Source organism: Pongo abelii, chromosome 1, assembly GCF_028885655.2.
Source record: "Pongo abelii isolate AG06213 chromosome 1, NHGRI_mPonAbe1-v2.0_pri, whole genome shotgun sequence".
NCBI classification, from domain to species: domain Eukaryota; kingdom Metazoa; phylum Chordata; class Mammalia; order Primates; family Hominidae; genus Pongo; species Pongo abelii.
This window is the reverse complement of record NC_071985.2, coordinates 39,461,134-39,486,787: the sequence shown is the minus strand read 5'-3', so window position 1 is coordinate 39,486,787 and position 25,654 is coordinate 39,461,134. Positions and strand designations below refer to the sequence as shown.

At 35.9% G+C, this 25,654-nt stretch overlaps 1 protein-coding gene across 12 annotated transcripts in view; it reads left to right on the top strand.

The window, feature by feature from the left end:
* SYT14 (synaptotagmin 14) overlaps positions 1 to 25,654 on the top strand; it is a 242,746-nt gene that overhangs the window by 92,545 nt on the left and 124,547 nt on the right. The gene's annotated exons all lie outside the window — the stretch shown is intronic.

Genomic DNA, 25,654 nt, shown 5'->3' with positions numbered 1-25,654 from the left:
TAAATCATCTATTACTGTATTTGGCTTCATGCCAACTAAAGATTAGTGCACCTCAATTCTTATGTCTGCTAGTACACAGTTATAATAATAAATTAATCAAATACTGAATGATTACTATATGGTCATTATGAGATTCAAGGGAAGAAATAAAAAAATATCTGACAGGTACTCTACCCTCAAAAATACATTTTAGTACTAGGGAAAATAAGACATGTGCTTACTAAGTTAATTAAATAATGCAAAGCAGTAAAACCAGTCCCCAAGTTATGTACACCCCTGGTACATGAATAGTAGAGCAGGAAGAGAATGTGTTTTGAGATCTGGTCCTTGTTAACATTCTGGCCATATCTCTTAATATATTAGCTGTGAAACCTTTGGCAATATAGTTCATTGTTTTTAGATTTCTTTCATTGTCTGTAAAATATGAATAAAAGTGAATTGGCAGGGTTGCCATGAAAATTAAATGATATATGTGGTACAGTTTTTAGCAGTGTCCGATAGCTAATAGGTAAGTGATCAGTTAATGTAGCTAATTATAATGGTAGTGAAAAGAGTGATGGTCATGAGCAAGCCCTGAGTGTGCATTCCCTTTTTGCAGGTACATTTAGGATTTATTTTCTATTCATTTCTCTTTCCTCTCACCCCAATACCCCTCTGCTGTCTTGAGCGCTTCTCGATAGTTCTGTTAGTCTAGCCTGACTTTATAGCCTATGGAAAGAGCAGTGAGGAGAGAGGCACACAACCTAGGTGCTTCTACTATTCTTGCCCTAACCTCTGCAAGTGGTCCAAGTGTCCCAGAATCACCTTCTCATTTTATTTTACCCATATATTTAGGACCTATCCTGTACATTTTTACACATTTCTACCCTAAATTATTTGATGAAGCACTTAATTTTAGGCATTCTGAGATTATATTTATTTATTTTGTAAGCACGAAAAGCTTTCGTGAACGCTTTTTAGCAGTCATACACTGCTAGATACTGTGGATATGAAGAGCATAAGCTTGTGTATCTCAAAAAGCCTACTGACTGGAGGAGGAAAATTAGTGAGTATATATGTAATATGATGAGAGGTCTGTTAGTCACATGAACAAAGTACAGTAGAAATATAGAGGAAGAAAAAAAAAGACAAACTTTTTTGAGATGGAGTCTCACTCTGTTGCCCAGGCTGGAGTGCAGTGGCACGATCTTGGCTCACTGCAACCTCTGCCTCTTGGGTTCAAGAGAGTCTCCTGCCTCAGCCTCCCGAGTAGCTGGGATTACAGGCGCCTGCCACCATGCCCAGCTAATTTTTGTATTTTTAGTAGACACGGGGCTTCACCCTATTGGCCAGGCTGGTCTCGAACTCCTGACCTTGTGATCTGCCCGCCTTGGCCTCCCAAAGTGCTGGGATTACAGGCATGAGCCACCGCACCCAGCTGACAAAACTTTAAAAAACAAAAATAAAAAAAGATACACAGAGCAGGAGGTGATTTCGATTTTGGGAGGTAGGAATCTGAGGAAGTCTAATGGGGTCTAGGTGAGTTAGACTTGAGTGAGAATTATTTCAACAAGCATGGAATAGGGCTTTCATACAATCATGAATCCAAAAGAAAGTGTATTTCAGTGCCTCTAACTTGGGACCTTTGTTCGAAGAAGGGGAATGCCTTGCTCAGTAGTTTTTAAGCAGGAGAGTGTGATAAAATGTAGAGAATATTTCAGGGATAGAGAGAAATCCACTTGACTCCAACATAGGTGCATTTATACACATACTATCTATATACATTAATCAAGGTTTTTAAGCAGGAGAGTGGATAAAATGTAGAGAATATTTCAGGGATGGAGAGAAATCCACTTGGCTCCAACATAGGTGCATCTATACACATACATCTGAGGGAACAGAAGATAAAATTGAAAAGAGAGATGAAGTCTAAGGCCTGGAGTGCCCCCTGACTAGGAAGATAGGGTTTAATTTGTTTGCCAGTGAGAATTTGCTGAAAAGTTTTTTACTAAGGAACCATAAACAGGGTTGTGCTTTAGAAAGATTAATTTAGCAGCAAGCAGACTATCAGAAAAGATATCAGTTAAGGAGATCTTTGGGGTAGTATATGTGGAAAATGATAAAAGTCTGAATTACAGTAGTGGCAATAGAAATAAAGGAAGATAGAAGAGAGATTATTGAGGTAGAACTTACTGGATTTAGGAACTGAATGTGTTTGGAACATTTGGAAAAAGAAAGGAAGCATCAGAAATGACTGATTTCCATCATGTATGATGAGGAGAATGATGATGTCATTAATATAAATATGAAATCCAGAGAGGGACCTGTGTTTGGTTGGAAGTGAGCAGTGGATAAGAGATATAATAAGTGATTTTACATATGTGATGAGGCAGGATATTTAAGCAGTTGGAAATGGCTATCAAGCTTGTAATCAAGAATGCGTTTGAGGGAGAAGTTTTCAGATCGTATATGCTTAGAGAATAGAAACTATGGGCATGAATTAAATTGATGAAGGAGAATGTGTGGAGAGAAAGATCAGAGAATCATTTCCTTTGACAGGAGAATTAAGGGCATCATGTAAAGACACAAAGAAACAGTAAGAGAGATAAAGAGGAGAATCAGGAAAATGTTATATTTTATCAGCCATGGAAGAAAAGTTTTAGAAGAAGGAAGGCAGCGTGGTTGGGGAGGATGATAATTCAGATAAACCCCTTTGTCCAGTAGAAGTTGATCAATCATTTTCAATTAGAGTTTTAGGAGAGTAGTAAGGAAGTCAGATTGAATGTTGTTACGGAGAGGATAAGTGGTAAGGAAGTATACATTTGCCGCCTTCACTTTCTTATCATCTATTCTCTCCTTATCAACTTTGAGAGTCAGAGAGGTAGTTGGGGGGTTTTGTTTGTAACCCAGCTGTTCACCTTCTTCCTCCCATCCATTGATACTCTCCTCTGGTATACATTTGGGAAGGAGGGGGATTTGCGTCTCCACCTGGTGATTGCCCCTTGGCAAGGCTGCGTCTGCAGAAACAGCTGCTTTGTGGCTGATCACCCACCTAAGAGAACTGCTGGGTACAGTTGTCTTGGTAGGACTTCATTCATTTTCCTGTGTGAATAGAAAATAAATGACACACAAGGAAAGAGATGAATAGAGTAAGTTACACTTCTTATTGCTGTGACCCTTTGGTCTGCATGTGACCATCACACAAGTTTATAAAGGTTAAACTTGACTAATGTGAGTTAACTAAAGGGAATCACAAGGTAGAAGGAAAAATATTTTAAAATATACATTTTTTACATGGCATAATATTTACCTCATTAATGCTAATAAGGAACCTTTAGTCTATTTCTCAACAGCCTGAGTAATTCCAGTTGAGAAGCTTTGGAACAGCCAATTTTGAAAACAAATCTGGAGGAGTAGAGAAGATTAGAGAGGACCTGAAGAGGTATTAGGAGAGACCCGTGCAAGAGAACTTTTACCATGAGTGAGGACTGCCATTTATTGAGTTCCTACTATGTGCCTCACTCTGTTTCTGTTATGCTGTCATATTTAATTTTCATTGCCATGTATTGTGGTAGGTAAGATTCTACAGAATTGAAGTGACTTTAAGTTGATTTTTTTTTTAACCCAAAGTCACACAGCAAGATAAAAACTATACTTGTCAAGTTGACAGCAAAATTAATGTTATTTGGCTTTCGTTAGGTCATCACTGCTACTTCAGTAGTCTCCCTAAGTCTATTTCATACAAGATGAATCCCTTCAGTTGGTCCTTTAGAGCAGGTTATATGTTATAAATCTGAAATACACATATTCTAGAAAAAGTAAGAAAATGTAATGGCATATTTGTTGATCATGTTTTCTCCTCTAGGTGGCCATATTAATCTTCTAGGTTTTTTTTTTGAACTACAAAAAGGATGATATCTGTAAGAAATTTTTCTAGAAAAAAGAAACATTAAAATAATTTATTAAATCCTTTTGTTCACAGTTTTAATTTATTTTTACTGTGTTGTGCTTAAAATTAAGGGCATTTTCTGATAAACCTCTCTTATTTTAAAAAGGTCGGTGTCAAAATGTGGTTCGTGGATATCCCGTTTAATTGATGAGCTAGACCAACCTCTGAAATTTCACTCACGCTAATTAATACTTTCTGTTTTTATATTAGATAGGAGAAGCTTATTAAAGATGATTCCATATGAAGATCAAGTTCTGTGTAAAATTACTAGAATGTCTTTTGTTATTGATGGCTTTTTATTATTAGTTTACCATAGAGATTACATAGCTATACTTATATATTATGGAAAGCTGTATTATTAAATTTACATTATTTATTTTGGGAGCAAGTTAATGTAAAACCCACTGAAAAATAATTTTCAGCATCACTTATGTCTTAGGGTATATAGCTTACACACACACACACACACACACACACACCCCTACTTGTCATTCTCTTTCTGTTATAGCTATATCACAAGCTTCATTCTATTAATTTTGTTATCTTAAAATTAGGACTACCAAAATTATTTATTCCTTTTATTTATATTTTACTTTTATAATAATTTAATATTTAAGAGTAATAGATTATTTGTTTATATTTCCTTTAAGTCCATTTTAACTGTTATATTAAAAATTGTTTTATTAATTTTCATAATTTCTTTGCAAAGTGGAAAAGTACTAAAAATTCTCTCTGTATTTTCCAGAATTCTTTGATATAAAAATAGTGTAGTGTCTTTGAATAGTTAAAGTTAGGTATATTACATTTGACTCTTGAATGACCCAGGAGTTAGAGGCACTGATCCCCCCATTCAGTCAGAAATTCACATATAACTTTTGATTCAACAAAAACTTAACTACTGATAGCCAGCTGTTGACTGGAAGCCTTTATTGATAATATTAACAGTCAATTAATGCATATTTTTAATTTTATCTGTATTTATGCTGTATTATTACAGTAAAGTAAGCTAGAAAAAAGAAAATGTTATTAAGAAAATTATAAGGAGACTTGGGCACAGTGGCTCATGCCTATAATGTCTCTACAAAAAATTTTGAAAAACTAGCCGAGTCTAGTGGCCCATGCCTGTAACCTTAATTTCTCAGGAGGCCAAGTCGGGAGGACCACTTAAGCCGAGGAGTTTGAGGTTGCAGTGAACTATGATCATGCAACTACACTCCAGCATAGGCAACAGAGTGAAACCCTGTTCCAAGAAAAAAATAAGTCATAAGGAAAAGAAAATATATTTACTGTTCATTAAGTGGACATGGATTATCAAAAAGGTCTTCATTCTTGTCTTCATGTTGAGTAGGCTGAGGAGGAAGAGGAGGGGTTGATCTTGCTGTCTCATCCATCCCAGAGATGGATGAAAATCTATTTATAACTACACTCGCGCAGTTCAAACTCCTGTTGTTCAAGGGTCAACCATACATGTTTATTTAGATTTTTGGTAAACTTTTTTCTTAATTTCAGATTTTTGTTTATGAACATCTCTCCTCTAACGAATTCTTTATCATGTGTATTATTTTTAAAATATGGCAAATTCGAAGGGGAAATAATCTTGACTCTTTTTACTGCATCTTTGGTGTTTTGGAGATCTTTTTATGTGATGGGATTAATTCCTTCCAATAGTGTAGAATTTTATTTTATTTTTTACATCTACAGTACTTTTCCCTTTTTATTCCTTATTGTGATAAAATATATACAGCACAAAACTTATCACTTTAATAATGTTTAAATGTACAGTTCAGTGTCATTAAGTATATTCACATTGTTGTACAACCATCACCACTATTCCCTCTCTAGGATTTTTTCATCATCCTAAACAGAAACTTTATACCCATTAAAAAATAAGTCTTTGTTCTGTCATCCCAGCCTCTGATAACCAATATTGTACTTTCTGTCTCTATGAATTTGACTATGCTGGGTAGATCATATAAGTGGAATCATACTGTATTTGTCCTTTTTCTGTCTCACTTATTTCAGTCAGCATGATGTCATCAAGATTCATCCATGTCGTCGCATGTATCAGAATTTTATCCCTTTTTTTCTTCAATTTTAAAATTGTGGTAAAATATACATAACATAAAATTTACCATCTCAACCATTTTTAAGTGTGCAGCTCAATAGTTTTCAGTTCTATTGTTGTGCACCATCACCACTATCCATCTCTAGAACTCTTTTCATCTTGCAAAGCTGAATTCCATACCCATTAAACAACTTTCCATTCCCCCTTCCCCCAACCCTGGCAGCCACCATTCTACTTTTTGCCCCTGTGATTTTAACTACTCTAAGTACCTCATATAAATGGAACCATACCCTATTTGTCTTTTTGTGACCAACTTATTTCACTTAGCGTAATGTCCTCAGTTTCGTCTGTGTTACAGCATGTATCAGAATATTCTTCCTTTTTAAAGCTGAATGATACTCTGTTTTGTGCATGTGCCATATTTTGCTTAACCGTTTATCTATTGGTGGACACTTGAATTGCTTCTGTGTTTTAGCTGTTGTGAATAATGCTGCTATGCACATGGGTGTACAAATATCTCTTTGAAACTCTTCTTTCAGTTCTTTTGAGTATGGACCCAGAAATGAAATTGGTGGCTCTATGGTAATTCTATTTTTAATTTTTTGAGGAACTGCCATACTGTTTTCCACAGTGATTGTACTATTTTACATTTCCTCCAGTAGTGTACAAGGGTTCCAATTTCTCTGCCTCCTAACCAACACCATGCCCATGCCCAGCTAATCTTTGTATTTTTACTAGTGATGGGGTTTCACCATGTTGGCCAGGCTGATCTTTAACTCCTGACCTCAAGTGATCTGCCTGCCTCAGCTGCCCAAAGTGCTGGGATTACAGGTGTGAGCCACTGCACCTGGTCTGATTTGTTTATTAGTTCTAGCAGTTTTTTCTAAGGTGGAATCTTTAGGATTTTCTGCATAGAAGATCATATAATCTGTGAGCAGAGATAATTTTTTCCTTTTCACTTTGGACACCTTTTATTTCTTTTTCTTGCCTAATTGCTCTGGCTAGGACTTTCAGTACTATTTTGAGTTTAAGTGGTGAAAATAGGCATGCTTGACTTTTTCTTGATCTTAGAGGATAAGGTTTCAGTCTTTTATCATTGAGTATGATGAGGTGAGGAGTGTTTTAGGAAAGTATGTCAACATTCTCTGTTGTTGGGATTCATGCATGTCTGTGTGTGGCTGTTGCACAGGGAGGAGAGTCTGAGAGAAGATCACTCACAAGAACACTGGGAAGGCAGTGTTTTGTTTGTTTTGTTTTGTTTTGTTGAGACAGGTTCTCACTCATTTGCCCAGGCTGGAGTGCAGTAGCACAATGATGGCTCACTGCAGCCTTGACCTCCTGGGCTCAAGCAATCTTCCACCTCAGTCTCCTGAGTAACTAGGACTACAGGCATGCACCACCATGCCTGTCTTTTTTTTTTTTGGTAGAGTTGGGGAGTTGCTCCACGTTGCCCAGGATGGGGCAGTTTTCAATATAGCTTGCTATCTGTATCTGTTGATAGTATCATATGGTTTTTCTTCTTCAGCCATATGTGATAGATAGATTACATTCATTCATTTTCAAATGTTGAACCAGCCTGGCATACCTGCAATAAAACCCAGTTGATTGTGGTTTTTATTCATTATTGGACTTGATTTGCTAATGATTTGTTTGGGATTTTTGAATCTTTCTTCGTGGAGATATTGGTCTGTAGTTTTCTTTTCTTGTAATATCTTTGGTATTACAAAAGTGGTGGTATTACAAAAGGCCAGTGGTGATGCTGGCCTCATAGGATGAGTTAGGAAATATTCACTCTACTTCTCTCTTCTGAAAGAGAGTGTACAGAATTGATGTAATTTTTCTCATAAATGCTTGGTAGAATTTACCACTGAATCCAAAATTTCTGCTTTGGAAAGTTATTAATAATTGATTCAATTTTTAAATAGATATATACCTATTCAGGTCATCTGTTTCTTCTTGTGTGAGTTTTGGAATATTGTGTGTTTTAATGAATTGGTTTATTTCACCTAGGTCATCAAATTTGTAGGCATAGAGTTGTTTATAATATTCCTTTGTTATCCTTTAATATCAATGTGGCCAGTTGTGGTGGAGATTGCTATCTCTTTCTCAGGTTGTTTTCCTGTTATAGCTTTTACCTGATTAATGCCTGAGTTTTGTGAAGCGCAAGGGGGCCATTGTAAGACCTCAAAAACCTGTTTTAATAAATCCTGTAATGCCCACCTATTGTTGTTTAGGGATTTTTTCTAAAAGAAGGTAACAAGAAGGAGGGAAATTTATTCTTTCTCCCTTTGCTATGGACTACTGTGCACTTTAGCATCTTCAGGACAAATAAGGGACAACTAGCAGAGAATGAATATGCCTGGAAGTAGAACAGGAAAGTAATACCTGGTGGAGCATTTAAATGCCATGGCAGAGTGAAGTATCTTCCTTTTTTCTCTTCTTCATATGGTCATTTTTTTTTTCACAGAGAAGGATATCATTGGAATCAACTGAAGATGCTAGATTAAGAAAGATTAAGTATGCGCCATCTAACTCAGATATTTTTGTATAGTACCAACATAACAGAATGGTATCAATGCAGTTGAATTTCAGTAGCATACCAGCTGCTTCCATAGCCTTAGGAAAAATAATTAAGTAAGCAGTGTTTTCTACCAGTTCTTCCTACTTTTGTCTCTTGTATTACCTTTTTATCACCATCTTTTACCTTTAGATTGCCCTAAGCACTTCATCGGGTTTGTCCCACGCCAAGTATCTCTTATTCTCAAATCATGTTTTCGTCTCTTGCCAGTAGAAAGATTCTTTACCACTAGAAGTTTCCAAGTTATCATTTATTTCCTTTCTAAAAATGAAAGTAAAAAGGGGGAGCAGAGGAAAACCTAGCTTGAGTTAGAGTATTAAACCATGTGAAATCATACTTGTTTATGATATTAACTCCTCATACCTGCTTCTTTCATTTTTTCATTAAAGTGACTCTGACTCTAGTACCCAGTAAAAAAACCCCATCATTGAGAAGTAGAGTGTAAATATTAATAGTTACAAATAAATACTGTAACAGAAGAATATATCAATTCTGTTGGTTTTTTATTTAAATACTTACTATGAAGACAATAATTAGAAACTGATTAATTTAGCTATACTGTTCTCCTGGTTTACTCTTCCATGTTTTCCATTCTACTAATTGTGATAGACACTTACCTATACATTTGCACTATTTATTTGCACTATTTATTGTACTGCTGTCATACAAACTAGAGTAAGAATTAGGGGAGACAAAAAAAGTAGAAGTCAGTTATAATAGCGAAAACCTACACTGAAATGTTCAGATGATAATGTCAAAAGAACATGTCCTGTCTGTCCTCTCTTGAGGCAGATATTAATCATGGTTTGAGTTTTGAGAAGCAAAAAGAAAAGAGACCTGACTGAGTGCAAACTTTTATTGGACAATAGGGATAGACCATGAGAGTTGAGTTAAAGATATAAGTATATAAAATTTACATTATGGTAATATGTTTCTCTGGCTTCATTCATGTTAAATAATTACAGAGCCATTTTAAATAGGTAGATATCAACTGAATATCATTAGTTTTGGGTGAAATGGAATTGAGGTTCTATTTATTTTAATGTGTAATTCTGAAAAATCTTTCATCTAAGCAGTCTTAATGTGGAGCTCTCTTTTTGAGATTTCCTACCTTTGAGAAAATAAATTACATTGAAATCTTTGATGTGTGAGTCAAAAATTACCTTGAGAATATGAGGTGTTTTGACGCCTTAGAATATCTCTTTCATTTTGCTTGATATGTACTCATAAGGGTAAAGATTTTCCTAGAAGATCAGATTATATTTAAGTCTGAGTTGTTGAAATGCCATCCACCACAAGTAAGATCATTTAAATGGATTTTGAGTCTTAGTAAGGCAGTTATTTACTATTCAGATAGTTATGAAGAAAGCTTTTGGCTTTTTATAGTTTAACCAATCTTTTAGTCATTGTGCCTTGATTTTAGTAGGTAAGTGGAAAACATATCATGGGATTTTGGTCATTGGTAACTTTGGAAATGCTTCTTTAAGTATAAATTTAATAAAGCATAACACTTTATAAGGAAAATATTTACACCCTTAAACATTTTTACTTGTTTCTCAAAGAAAGAATATACCCTTAAACTTTTTTATAATTTCATAGTGAACAGCTTTTTAAAGATGATGGATTACAATATTTTGGAAGTGTGAAAAATCTGTATTTTTAGTACACTAATAAAAAGTATAGTTTGCAAATAACAATAGCTATAATTTATGCATGATTATGTGGTAAACACTATTGTAAACATTTTACATAAATTAACTCATTTAATCTTCATAATAACCGTTAAGAGACAAGTTCTGTTAGTGTCCATATTTTGAAAATGAGGAAACTGAAACACAATGAGGTTAAGGAACTTAGGTCGAAGGTTAATAGCAAGTGTATGGCAGGGCCAAAATTTAAACACACATTGTCTGTCCTCAGAGCTAATGCACCAAACTCTTCCACTGAAATAACTTAGATAACATAATATGAGAAAATGTTCTTCTGTGTAACTGTTACACCCAAGTAAATCTTTATTGCTGTTTTATTTTTATTGTGTAAGTAGTACATGTTCATTATAGAAAAATCGGAAGTTAAATTTTATATAAATATATATATACATATATTTTTTAAATAGATGTAAGGGGTACAAGTACAGTGTTGTTGCATAGATATATTGCATAGTGGTGAAGCCTGGGCTTTTAGTGTAACCATTACCCTAATAGAGTACATTGTACTCATTAGGTAATTCTCATCCCTCACTCACCCACTTGCCCTCCACTTTTCTGAATCTTCAGTTTCTATTATTCCACTCTCTATGTCCAATTTCTATGTTCAGTTTCTATTATTACACTCTCTATGTGTAAATATTACCTAGCTTCCACTTATAAGTGGGATCATGCAGTATATGACTTTATGCTTCCGAGTTATTTTACTTAAGATAATGGCCTCCAGTTCCATCCATGTTGCTGCAAAAGACATGATTTCAATTTTTTATGGCTGAGTAGTATTCCCTGGTATGTGTAAACCACATTTTCTTTATTCAGTCCTCTGTTGATGAACACTTAGGTTGATTCCATATTTTGCTACTGTGAATAGTGCTATGATAAACATAGAAGTGCAGGTATCTTTTTTGATATAATGATTTCTTTTCCTTTAGATATATACCCCAGTATTGGGATTGCTGGATCGAATGGTAGATCTACTTTTAATTCTTTCAGAAATCTACATACTGTTTTCCTTAGAGGCTGTACTAATTTACATTCTCACCAACAGTATATAAGCATACCCTTTTCTCCACATCCTCGCCAACATGTTATTTTTTGACTTCTTAATAATAGTCATTCTGACTGGTGTCATATGCTTGTTGGCCATTTGAAAAATGTACGCCTTCTTTTGCAAAATGTCTATTCATTTCCTTTGCCCACTTTTTAATAGGGTTATTTGAGGGGTTTTGGTTGAGTTGTTTGCATTCCTTGTCGATTCTGGATATTATTACTCGTCTATCAGATGCATAGTTTGGAAATATTTTCTCCCATTTTTCAAGTTGTCTGTTGACTGTGTTGATTGTTTTTTTGCTGTGCAGATGCCTTTTAGTTTATATAGTCCCATTTGTCTATTTTTGTTTCTGTTGTTTTTGCTTTTGATGTCTTAGTCATGAATTCTTTGTCTAGGCCAATGTCCAGAGGAGTTTTTCCTGGATTTTCTTCTAGAGTTTTTAAAGTTTCCAGACTTGTGGAAACTGTTATTTTTTGACTTCTTAATAATAGTCATTCTGACTGGTGTCATATGCTTGTTGGCCATTTGAAAAATGTACGCCTTCTTTTGCAAAATGTCTATTCATTTCCTTTGCCCACTTTTTAATAGGGTTATTTGAGGAGTTTTGGTTGAGTTGTTTGCATTCCTTGTCGATTCTGGATATTATTACTCGTCTATCAGATGCGTAGTTTGGAAATATTTTCTCCCATTTTTCAAGTTGTCTGTTGACTGTGTTGATTGTTTTTTTGCTGTGCAGATGCCTTTTAGTTTATATAGTCCCATTTGTCTATTTTTGTTTCTGTTGTTTTTGCTTTTGATGTGTTAGTTATGAATTCTTTGTCTAGGCCAATGTCCAGAGGAGTTTTTCCTAGATTTTCTTCTAGAGTTTTTAAAGTTTCCAGACTTGTGTTTAAGTATTTAATCCATCTTGAGATAATTTTTGTATGTGGTGAGGGATAGGGGTCCAGTGTCATTCTTCTGCATATAGCAGAGGAATGGAAATCCAATTTTCCTAGCACCATTTATGGAATAGCGTGTCATTTCCCCAGTGTATGTTTTGGTTGACTTTGTTAAAGATCAGTTATTTCTGGGTTCTGTATTCTGTTCCATTCATCTGTAAGTCTATTTTTGTAACAGTACCATGCTGTTTTGGTTATTATAGCCTTATAGTATAATTTGAAGTCAGGTCATGTAATGCTTCCAGCTTTGTTCTTTTGCTTAAGGTTATTTTGGCTATTTGGGCTCCTTGTTGGTTGTGTCTGAATTTGGGGATTGTTTTTTCTAATTCTGGGAAAAATGATATTGTTATTTTGTTGGGGATTACATTGAATCTATAGAACACTTTGTGTAGTATGGTCATTTTAATAGTATCAATTCTTCCAATCCCTGAGCATGGGCTGTCTCTCCATTTGTTGGTATCATTGACAGTTTCTTTCATTAGTGTTTGGTAGTTTTCCTTGTAGAGATCTTTCACCTTTGTGATTGAATGTAGTCCTAGGTGTTTTTTTTTTTTTTATTTTTGTAGCTTATTATAAATGGAATTGCTGTCCTGATTTGGATCTCAGCTTATTGTTGGTGTATAGAAATGCTGCTGATTTCTGCACATTGATTTTGTATCCTGAAACTTTACTGAATTTATCAGATCTTGAAGTTATTTTAGGCATGAGATTATATCATCAGCAAATGGAGATAATTTGACTTATTATTTTCCAATTTGGATTACCTTTCTTTCTTTCTCTTGCCTGATTGCTCTGCCTAGGACTTCCCAGTACTGTGTTGAATAGGAGTGAAGAAAATGAGCATCCTTGTCTTGTTTCAGTTCTTAAGGGGGAATGCTTTCTTTTACCTATACAGTATAATGCTGGCTGTGAGTTCGTTGCATATAGCTTTTATTATTTTTAGATATGTTCCTTCTATATCTGGTTTGTTGAGAGATTTTATCATGAAGAGATGCTGAATTTTATCAAATGCTTTTTCAGCATCTATTGAGATGATAATATAGTTTTTGTTTTTAATTCTGTTTATGTGGTGAATCTCATTTATTGATTTGCATACGTTGAACTATCCTTATATCCCTGAAATAAATCCCACTTGATCGTGGTGTATTATATTTGTGAAGTACTGCTAGGTTCAGTTTGCTAGTACTTTGTTGAAGATTTTTGCATCTGTGGTCATTAGGGATATGGATCTGTAGTTTTCTTTTTTCGTTATGTCTTTGGCTGGCTTTGGTGTAAGGGTGATACTGGCTTTGTAGAATGAGTTGGGGAGGATTCCTTTCTTCTTGGTTTTTTGGAACAATTTCAGTAGGATTGGTATCAGTTCTTTGTATGTCTCATAACATTTGGCTGTGAATTTATCTGTCCTGGGCTTTTTTGTTGTTGTTGGGAGATTTGTTATTATTTGTTCAGTCTCACCACTCATTATTGGTCTGTTCAGAATTTCTGTTTCTTCCGGGTTCAATCTTGGGAGATTGTATTTTTCCAGGAATTTATCCATTTCCTCTAGGTTTTCTAGTATGTAAGTGTAGAGATGTTCATGTAGTCTCTGACAATCCTTTGTATTTCTGTGGTATCACTTATAATGTCTCCTGTTTAAAATTTCCGATTGTGTGTATTCGAGTATTCTTTCCTGTTTTGTTTGTTTGTCTTGGTAACAGCCTATCAATTTTGATTATCTTTTCAAAGAACCACCTTTCATTTGGATGATCCTTTGTAATTTTTTGGTCTCAATTTTATTTAGTTCTGCTCTGATCTTTGTTATTTCTTTTCCTCCAGTAATTTTGGGTTTGGTTTTCTCATTCCTTAAAGTGCAACATTAGGTTGGTGATTTGTGATTTTTCTGGGTTTTTTTTTATTGTTGTTGTTAATATAGGTACATAGTGCTATAGACTGCCTCTTAGCATTGCTTTTGCTGTATCTCAGAGGTTTTGGTATGTTGTATCTCCATTTTCATTCATTTCAGAAATATTTTAAATTTCTGTCTTAATTTTGTCATTGATTCAAAGATCACTCAGGAGCGATTTGATTAATTTCCATATATTTGTATAGTTTTGAGTGTTCCTCATGGAATCGATTTCTAATTTTATTTCACTCTGGTCCAGGAAGATATTTGATATGATTTTGATTTTTTAAAAATTTATTGAGACTTGTTTTGTGGCCTACTATATGGTCTGTGTTGGAGAATATTCCTTGCACTGATGAGAAGAATGTATATTCTGTGGTTGTTGGGTAGAATATTCTGTAAATTTCTGTTAGGTCCATTTAGTCTAAAGTCCAATTTAAGTTCAGTGTTTTTCTTTGTTGATTTTCTCTCTCGATGATCTGTCTCATGCTATCAGTGGGATGTTGCAGTCCCCCACTATTATTGTATTGCTTTCTGTCTCTTCTTAGATCTAGTTATGTTTGTTTTATGAATCTGGGTGCATATAAATTTCGGATTGTTACATCTTGTTGAATTGATCGCTTTATTATTGTATAATGCCCTTCTTTGTCTTCTTTTATTGTTGTTGATTTTAAAGTCTGTTTTATCTGATATAAATATAGCTATTCCTGCTCACTTTTGGCTTCCATTTGAATGGAGTATCTTTTTCCACTTCTTCACCTTCAGCCTACAAGTGTCCTTCCCAGATAGGTGGGTTTCTTGTAAGCAGCATCTGGTTGTGTCATGTTTTTTACAAATCTGTTCTGCCAATGTTTATCTTTTAAATGGAGTATTTAAGGCATTTATGGTCAAGATTAATATTGATAGGTAGGGTTTCTTCTTGTTATAATGTTTACTGTTACCTAGTTACTTTGCAGTCTCATTTGTGTAATTATTTTATAAGACCTATGAGTTTTATACTTTTGTGTGCTTTTATGATGGTGAGTATCAATCTTTCATTTCCATGTTTAGAATTCCCTGGAGTATTTCTTATAGGACTGGTTTAGTGGTGATGAATTCCCTTAGCACTTTCCTGTTTGGGAAAGACTTATTCTCTTTCATTTATGAAGCTTATACTAGTAAGATAACAAATTCATGGTTGACAGTTTTGTTTTTAAGTCCAAAAATGGGACCCCACTCTCTTCTTGCTTATACAGTTTCTGCTGGGAAGTCTGCTTTTAGTCTGTTGGGATTTCCTTTATAGGTGTTTAGATGCTATTTTCCTCCCAACACTAGGAATTTTTCCTTCATATTGACTTTAGTCTGATGACTATTTGTCTTGGTGAAGTCCTTGCAATGTATTTTCTAGAGTTTTCCGAGTCTTGTATCTGGATGTCTGAATCTCTAGCAAGACTAGTGAAGTTTTCCTCAATTATATCCTCAAATAGATTTTCCAAACTTTTTTCTTTTTCTTCTCCCTCAGGAATACCTATGACTGCTAGGTTCTGGTGTTTTACATAACTTGATACTTCCCAAAGTCTTTGTTCATGTTTTAAATTCTTTTATTTATTTTTGTCTGACTGGATTAGTTCAAAAGACGTATCTTCAAGCTCTGAGATTCTTTCTTCTGCTTGGTCTAGTCTGTTTTTAAAGCTTTCAGCTGTGTCTTATAATTCTTTCAATGAATTTTTCACTTCTTCCAGACTCTTGGGACACTCAGATTGGTGAGGCATTGCTGTCTAGCCTGCAGTGTAGCCAAGAGCTATAAAAGACGCCTGCCCTTAGGCTCACTGCCAAAATACCTGTAGTGCAGAATCTCCTGCCTCAGCCCCAATCAAGATGGATTAAAGACTTAAACGTAAGACCTAAAACCATAAAAGCCTTAGAAGAAAACCTAGGCAATACCATTCAGGACATAGGCATGGGCAAAGATTTCATGATTAAAACACCAAAAGCAATGGCAACAAAAGCCAAAATTGACTAAAGGGATCTAATTAAACTAAAGAGCTTCTTCACAGCAAAAGAAACTGTCATCAGAGTGAACAGGCACCCTACAGGATGGGAGAAAATTTTTGCAATCTATCCATCTGACAAAGGACTAATATCCAGAATCTACAAAGCACTTAAATTTACAAGGAAAAAACAAACAACTTCATCAAAAACTGGGCAAAGGATACGAACAGACACTTCTCAAAAGAAGACATTTATGTGGCCAAAGAACATATGCAAAAAAGCTCATCATCACTCGTTATTAGAGAAATGCAAATCAAAACCACAATGAGATACCATTTCACGCCAGTTAGAATGGTGATCATTGAAAAGTCAGGAAACAACAGATGCTTGAGAGGTTGTGGAGAAGTAGGAACACTTTTACACTGTTGGTGGGAGTATAAATGCGTTCAACCATTGTGGAAGACAGTGTGGTGATTTCCTCAAGGATGTAGAACCAGAAATACCATTAGACTCAGCAATCCCATTCCCAAAGGATTATAAATCATTCTACTATAAAGACACATGCACACATATTTCACAATAGCAAAGACTTGGAACCAACCCAAATGCCCACCAATGATAGACTGGATTAAGAAAATGTGGCACATATACACCATGGAATACTATGCAGCCATAAAAAAGGATGAGTTCATGTCCTTTGCAGGGACATGGATGAAGCTGGAAACCATCATTCTCAGCAAACTAACACAGGAACAGAAAACCAGACACAGCATGTTCTCACTCATAAGTGGGAGTTGAACAATGAGAACACATGGACACAGGGAGGGGAACATCACACACTGGGGTCTGTCGGGGGGTGAGGGGCTAGGGGAGGTCTAGCATTAGGAGAAATACCTAATGTAGAAGACGGGTTGATGGATGCAGCAAACCACCATGGCACGTGTAAACCTATGTAACCTTCACGTTCTGCACATGTACCCCAGAACTTAAAGTGTAATTTAAAAAAAGAAAGAAACCAAAGTGATACTAGCTCTACATAGATGTTTATACATTGTTCATATACATGTTACATTGTCCTTATAAATAAATGGACGTAGGATCAAACTTTAAAATCTAACCTGTGTGTAACTATAGGAGTTTCTGAACTTAGTAAGAATTAATTCTATGTCTTTATGATATGCAGCTTCCAGCAGCATTGGTTCCTAAAGTCATTTAGTCAGGAATCCCCTGTGGTCAAAATGATCTTTGAAAATTCCTAAATGGGTTTGTGTATGTAACTGTATAATAATTCTAAAGTTTGAAGACTAATCTTTTAAAAATGAACAAAAATAAGCTCTCAATGCAAACAAATAAATAAATAAAAAGGGGTTCTCTATTTAGGGCCTGTCTCCAGCCCCAGATAGCTGGGCTTCCATGATCTCTGTTCTTTTACGGGAGTGGCCTGCAGTGCAACACCAATATGGTGCCTATGGTGACTTCCATTGCCACCTTTAGTTTTTTTCAGAGCCAGTAAAGGCTACAGTTATCATAAGGAGCTACACAAAGGAAATGTGGGCAGTCAGCAGATGGCCTCAACCTGGGTAGGACAGATGGACATTGAACATTTGCCCACTGGGATGCCAGTGCCAAGGATGTCTCCTCTGGTGTTGGTAAAACATGTAAGGATAGGGCCTAGAGAACTGGTGAGTTTAACAGCAGTCCCTACCCAGGGCTCCTGAGGGAGCCAGATAGGAGGCTTTAGGTCAACCCTCTTGAGTCTTTGTGATGTTCAGCAGGAGGGACTTATGGTGGCTACTTGCTTGCGCACCAAACAGCCTGAAAGGTTTCCAAATGAGGAAATCAAAGCTATACTCGTACTGTGTGGCTGAATGTCAGCCCTGAGTTGATCACTGATTTTAATTTGGTTATTAGTTAAATAGGTGAAGCCCTATGATTTACAAAAAATTGTTTTCTAAAGGAAGCATGCATGTGGGATGCAGAGGTGAATATATGCAGTGCATTAATGCTTAATATTGGTAACTGCTACTAGGAGATGTATAGCATACACTAAGTGAAAAATGCAAAGTGTAGAACAATTCTTATGCTATACTACCTTTTATCTAGAAACGGGGAATATGTTTGTATTTGCTTATTGTTAAAAACAGTAGAAGAAACCATAAACTTAAAAATAAATGCTCATGAGGGAGGAAACAAGGTGGAGGAGACAGCAGAGACCCTACTACTTGGGTCTGGTGAGACAGAATACTCTTACAAGTTAGGCAAAGCAACTTTATTACTCACAGATAGGAAGCAGGATACACAGAAGCCAGGGATCCATGGTGAGCCAGTCCCCCAGGGTTTAGGAAAGCTGCCCTAGGTAGATAGAGTCTTGTCTGTGTATGCCTCTTGTTGCAGCACAACTGAGGAACCCCAAAAGCACTCTGCTTTGGGTTTAATATCCCAGCATGACTGGGATCACTGAGCCAAGCGTTGCTTAGTGATAGGAGGAATGAGGAGCCTGGATTTTTCTGGACAGTTTCTTACCTCAGCATGTTGCATTCTGAGTACATTCTACAGTTATTCTCACAACTGCAAGCAGGAGAGGCAGGGGAAGGGCTGAGTGGACCAAGGTCATCTGGGGACCTGTCCTGCTGCATGGACGGGGATAGAAACTAGACTTCTGTGACAAACCTTGTTTACATGGTAATAAAGCAAAATTAAATTTACAAACACATTTCCTAAAACCAAAAGCACAATGAAACAAATGAGCTTAACCCTGTCTTGAATTACTTTAACCATACAGGGAAGGATGTTTAATTAAAAAATAAGTGTAAGTTTCTTTTGCTATGCAGAAGCTCTTTAGTTTAATTAGCTCCCATTTGTCAATTTGGCTTTTGTTGCCGTTGCTTTTGGTGTTTTAGCCATGAAGTCTTTGTCCATGCCTATGTCCTGAATGGTATTGCCTAGGTTTTCTTCTAGAGTTTTTATGGTTTTAGGTCTTACATTTAAATCTTTAATCCATCTTGAGTTAATTTTTATATAAGGTGTAAGGAAGGGATACAGTTTGTTTTCTGCTTATGGCTAGCCAGTTTTCCCAACACCATTTATTAAATAGGGAATCCTTTCCCCATTGCTTGTTTTTGTCAGGTTTGTCAAAGATCAGATGGTTATAGATGTATGGTGTGAAGGCCTCTGTTCTGTTCCATTGGTCTATATATCTGTTTTGGTACCAGTACCATGCTGTTTTGGTTACTGTAGCCTTGTAGTATAGTTTGAAGTCAGGTAGCATGATGCCTCCAGCTTTGTTCTTTTTGCTTAGGATTGTCTTGGCTTTACAGGCTCTTTTTTGGTTCAATATGAAATTTAAGTAGATTTTTCTAATTCTGTGAAGAAAGTCAATGATAGTGTGATGAGGATAGCGTTGAATCTATCAATTACTTTGGGCAGTATGGCCATTTTCACGATATCAATTCTTTCTATCCATGAGCATGGAATGTTTTCCATTTGTTTGTGTCTTCTCTTATTTCCTTGAGTAGTGGTTTGTAGTTCTCCTTCAAGAGGTCCTTCACATCCCTTGTAAGTTGTATTCCTAGGCATTTTATTCTCTTTGTAGCAATTGTGAATGGGAGTTCACTCATGATTTGGCTCTCTGCAGGGGCAGATTGTAGAACCTTTTTCAATTCATTTCTTTTATTCTGCTTTCAAAGGATTTGATCCAATACAAAGCATGAAGCTACATGTGGTGTGTACAGAAATGATACCTTTCCATTAAAGGAAAAAGGCTTCAGTAGGTAACCATGGAAACAGCCTGGCGTCTGTTCCAATTTCTAATAGAAAATCTTAGTCTTCTAATGAAAACCTACCAGACAGATATATTTCTACTCTACCTCTCTAGTTCTAACTTTTTAAAAAGTTTTGGAATCTTTGTTTTACTAAAAAAAAAAAAAAAAAAAAAAAAGTAAAATATGTGTTTATGGCTGTAAAAAACAAATAAGTGGAAGTTGGGTTAATTGGAAAATGTTGTTATGGTAATCCAAATGGCATATAGTTGTCTCTACTGCTGTGGTAACAGTGAGGACAGAATAAGAATTTGAAATATATTTTGGAACCAGAATTAACAAGTTTGGATGCAGTATGGGGGCTGACAGAAATTGAGAAATCCAGAATACATTTCTGGGTTTTTGTTTGAGCAACAAACATAGTATGAGAAAGACTAGGGTAGGAATAAGGATTTTCTGGACATGTTAGGACTTTGAGATACTCACATAGGATATGAAGTTGGAAGTTCACTGTGAATCTGTTTACTCAGAGGGAAGGTCTGGTCTGGAGATAGGAATCTAATTATCATCACTGTATATATGGTATTTAAAACCAGGTACTCTATTTTTATTATATACTACACTGCAGTCGAATCTGTCTCACAGACTATTCCAGATTTTTTATTAGGATAATACTGAGAATTTCTGTAATATGGGCATGGAGTGTATTTTTTCAGAAATCGTTTAAAATATACTTTTGCATTGGTTTCTCAACTTAAAGCAGTTCCCCATTCTTTAGGAACTATCTTTTAATTTCTAACAGTAAACCCCAGGAGTTATGTCTGTATTTCATGGCCTTATCTCCACAGCTGTAATTGGCTGGTTGGTGCCAATGTTGTAAATAGAAGGTGCATAAACATCTACTTTTGGATCCCTGGAGAAGTCTTGGTTCAAGCACTTTTTGAGGCTTAGTTTTTTAATCATTTACTGGATTGCATGATGCACCTTCCATTTTTCTCATACTTTTATTTTCTTTGGCTTAAAATTCTAGTTCAAGTTGGTTTTGTTTTATTTAGTTTTACTAATACAGAAATAAATGTAAAGACCCTTGTGTTTTACTACCCGGAACTCATAATAAGTTTAGATAATGTTTTGAAATCTCTAGAAATTTCACTTCAACTTTTTACTCCATTTTAACCCACTGCTGGCATCTTTCCTTTTGTGGAAAGCTTATTCGAAACAGTCTTTTAATGAATCAAAGCCATAGGAATCTTGTTTCAGCATCGAAACTTATTAGGGTGCTTCTGCCAGGCAATGTGATAGATATGTTCTTTCTGGATCTTGTAGTTTTGATATTAAAGATATCTCGCTCCTTACACATTTTTCTTCCAAGAATAAAAGTATCTCTGAAGATTTCTCTTTTCTTGGAATTTCCAGATAATGATTTGTATTAGACTCTTCTCGTATTAATATAAAGGAATACCTGAGAATAGCTAATTTATAAAGAAAAGAAGTTCAGTTGGCTCACAGCTCTGCAGGCTGGGCAAGCGTGGCACCAACATCTGCTCGGCTTCTGCTGAGGCCTCAGGGAGCTTTTACTTATGGTGGAGCATGAAGTGGGAGCAGGCACATCACATGGTGAGAATGGGAGCAAGACAGTGAGTTGGCAGGGATGTCCCAGACTTTTATTATCAAGGGGATGGTACTAAACCATTCATGAAGGATCTGCCCCTATGATCCAGTCACCTTGCATCAGGCCCCACCTTCAACACTGGAAATCACTTTTCTTTTTTTCAGGTAAGATGACATTACACATTTATTATAAATTCTTTTTTTTTCTTTTGTGATTCTTTTTTGTTTGTTTGTTGTTGTTTTTATTTCATTATTATTATACTTTAAGTTTTAGGGTACGTGTGCACAATGTGCAGGTTAGTTACATATGTATACATGTGCTATGCTGGTGTTCTGCACCCATTAACTCCTCATTTAGCATTAGGTATATCTCCTACAGCTATCCCTCCCCCCTCCCCCCACCCCACAACAGTCCCCAGAGTGTGATGTTCCCCTTCCTGTGTCCATGTGTTCTCATTGTTCAGTTCCCACCTATGAGTGAGAATATGCGATGTTTGGTTTTTTGTTCTTGCGATGGTTTACTGAGAATGATGATTTCCAGTTTCATCCATGTCCCTACAAAGGACATGAACTCATCCTTTTTTATGGCTGCATAGTATTCCATGGTGTATATGTGCCACATTTTCTTAATCCAGTCTATCATTGTTGGACATTTGGGTTGGTTCCAAGTCTTTGCTATTGTGAGTAATGCCGCAATAAACATACGTGTGCATGTGTCTTTATAGCAGCATGATTTATAGTCCTTTAGGTATATACCCAGTAATAGGATGGCTGGGTCAAATGGTATTTCTAGTTCTAGATCCCTGAGGAATCGCCACACTGACTTCCACAAGGGTTGAACTAGTTTACAGTCCCACCAACAGTGTAAAAGTGTTCCTATTTGTCCACATCCTCTCCAGCACCTGTTGTTTCCTGACTTTGTAATGATTGCCATTCTAACTGGTGTGAGATGGTATCTCATTGTGGTTTTGATTTGCATTTCTCTGATGGCCAGTGATGGTGAGCATTTTTTCATGTGTTTTTTGGCTGCATAAATGTCTTCTTTTGGGAAGTGTCTGTTCATGTCCTTTGCCCACTTTTTGATGGGGTTGTTTGTTTTTTTCTTGTAAATTTGTTGGAGTTCATTGTAGATTCTGGATATTAGCCCTTTGTCAGATGAGAAGGTTGTGAAAATTTTCTCCCATTTTGTAGGTTGCCTGTTTACTCTGATGGTATTTTCTTTTGCTGTGCAGAAGCTCTTTAGTTTAATTAGATCCCATTTGTCAATTTTGGCTTTCGTTGCCATTGCTTTTGGTGTTTTAGACATGAAGTCCTTGCCCATGCCTATGTCCTGAATGGTAATGCCTAGGTTTTCTTCTAGGGTTTTTATGGTTTTAGGTCTAACATTTAAGTCTTTAATCCATCTTGAATTAATTTTTGTATAAGGTGTAAGGAAGAGATCCAGTTTCAGCTTTCTACATATGGCTAGCCAGTTTTCCCAGCACCATTTATTAAATAGGGAATCGTTTCCCCATTGCCTGTTTTTCTCAGGTGTGTCAAAGATCAGATAGTTGTAGATATGTGGCGTTATTTCTGAGGGCTCTGTTCTGTTCCATTGATCTATATCTCTGTTTTGGTACCAGTACCATGCTGCTTTGGTTACTGTAGCCTTGTAGTATAGTTTGAAGTCAGGTAGCGTGATGCCTCCAGCTTTGTTCTTTTGGCTTAGGATTGACTTGGCAATGCGGGCTCTTTTTTGACTCCATATGAACTTCAAAGTAGTTTTTTCCAATTCTGTGAAGAAAGTCATTGGTAGCTTGATGGGGGTGGCATTGAATCTATAAATGACCTTGGGCAGTATGGCCATTTTCACGATATTGATTCTTCCTACCCATGAGCATGGAATGTTCTTCCATTTGTTTGTATCCTCTTTTATTTCATTGAGCAGTGGTTTGTAGTTCTCCTTGAAGAGGTCCTTCACATCCCTTGTAAGTTGGATTCCTAGGTATTTTATTCTCTTTGAAGCAATTGTGAATGGGAGTTCACTCATGATTTGGCTCTCTGTTTGTCTGTTATTGGTGTATGAGGATGCTTGTGATTTTTGTACATTGATTTTGTATCCTGAGAGTTTGCTGAAGTTGCTTATCAGCTTAAGGAGATTTTGGGCTGAGACAATGGGGTTTTCTAGATATACAATCATGTCATCTGCAAACAGGGACAATTTGACTTCCTCTTTTCCTAACTGAATACCCTTTATTTCCTTCTCCTGCCTGATTGCCCTGGCCAGAACTTCCAACACAGTGTTGAATAGGAGAGGTGAGAGACGGCATCCCTGTCTTGTGCCGGTTTTCAAAGAGAATGCTTCCAGTTTTTGCCCATTCAGTATGATATTGGCTGTGGATTTGTCATAGATAGCTCTTATTATTTTGAGATACGTCCCATCAATACCTAATTTATTGAGAGTTTTTAGCATGAAGGGTTGTTGAATTTTGTCAAAGGCCTTTTCTGCATCTGTTGAGATAATCATGTGGTTTTTGTCTTTGGTTCTGTTTATATGCTGGATTACATTTATTGATTTGCGTATATTGAACCAGCCTTGCATCCCCGGGATGAAGCCCACTTGATCATGGTGGATAAGCTTTTTGATGTGCTGCTGGATTCAGTTTGCCAGTATTTTATTGAGGATTTTTGCATCAATGTTCATCAAGGATATTGGTCTAAAATTCTCTTTTTTGGTTGTGTCTCTGCCCAGCTTTGGTATCAGGATGATGCTGGCCTCATAAATTGAGTTAGGGAGGATTCCCTCTTTTTCTATTGATTGGAATAGTTTCAGAAGGAATGGTACCAGTTCTTCCTTGTACCTCTGGTAGAATTCGGCTGTGAATCCATCTGGTCCTGGACTCTTTTTGGTTGGTAAGCTATTGATTATTGCCACAATTTCAGAGCCTGTTATTGGTCTATTTAGATTTCAATATGAGATTTGAGGGGGACAGACATCCAAATCATGTCATGATTCTCTTTATTAATAATAATACATCTACTTTCAGAATATTTACAAATTTTCCATGTATTTAGACTTGAATAGACTCATTTCATTCAGTGCTATACACATTTAGTTCAAAGTTTAAAATGTAGAAATTAATTCATCAGTGTAAATTAGTCAACAAAATATTTTCTTAATGCATTGTAAAACCTTGTCAAACTAAGATCTGTTGATTCATAATAGTGCTAAATACAAAGTAAATGCTTCCCCAAAATTAATTAGATTTGTGTAAAAAATATATGAGATGCTTTGAATGTAGTTAATTTGTAGTTCATTTATTTCAGACCGTTACATTTCAAATTAACACACTTAAAAATTTATAAGTTTAGTACACTTTAATGGAGGACATATTCTTTTTTGTTGTTGTTTTTGCTTTCAGATAAAATTAACTTTAAATACAGAATAATGCTACTAGCAGTTTTGAAGGAATATTCTTTCCTATAAGATGAAGGCATTGAAAAGAGCCACCTCCACCCATTTCTTATCTCTGAATTAATAGTATAGTTACATTAATAAATAAGAAGGACTTTAACCAAATGAAAATGCAACTTCTTTTGTTTTTAATTGATTAATTAATTTATTATTATTATACTTTAGGTTTTAGGGTACATGTGCGCAATGTGCAGGTTAGTTACATATGTATACATGTGCCATGCTGGTGCGCTGCACCCACTAACTCGTCATCTAGCATTAGGTATATCTCCCAATGCTATCCCTCCCCCCTCCCCGCACCCCACAACAGTCCCCAGAGTGTGATGTTCCCCTTCCTGTGTCCATGTGTTTTCATTGTTCAATTCCCACCTATGAGTGAGAATATGCGGTGTTTGGTTTTTTGTTCTTGCAATAGTTTACTGAGAATGATGATTTCCAACTTCATCCATGTCCCTACAAAGGACATGAACTCATCATTTTTTATGGCTGCATAGTATTCCATGGTGTATATGTGCCACATTTTCTTAATCCAGTCTATCATTGTTGGACATTTGGGTTCGTTCCAAGTCTTTGCTATTGTGAGTAATGCCGCAATAAACATACGTGTGCATGTGTCTTTATAGCAGTGAAAATGCAACTTCTTATCTTCCTGTACTTTCATTTAGAATAACATTTGGAAATATATATATCAGAAATAAATAGGAGACTGTAT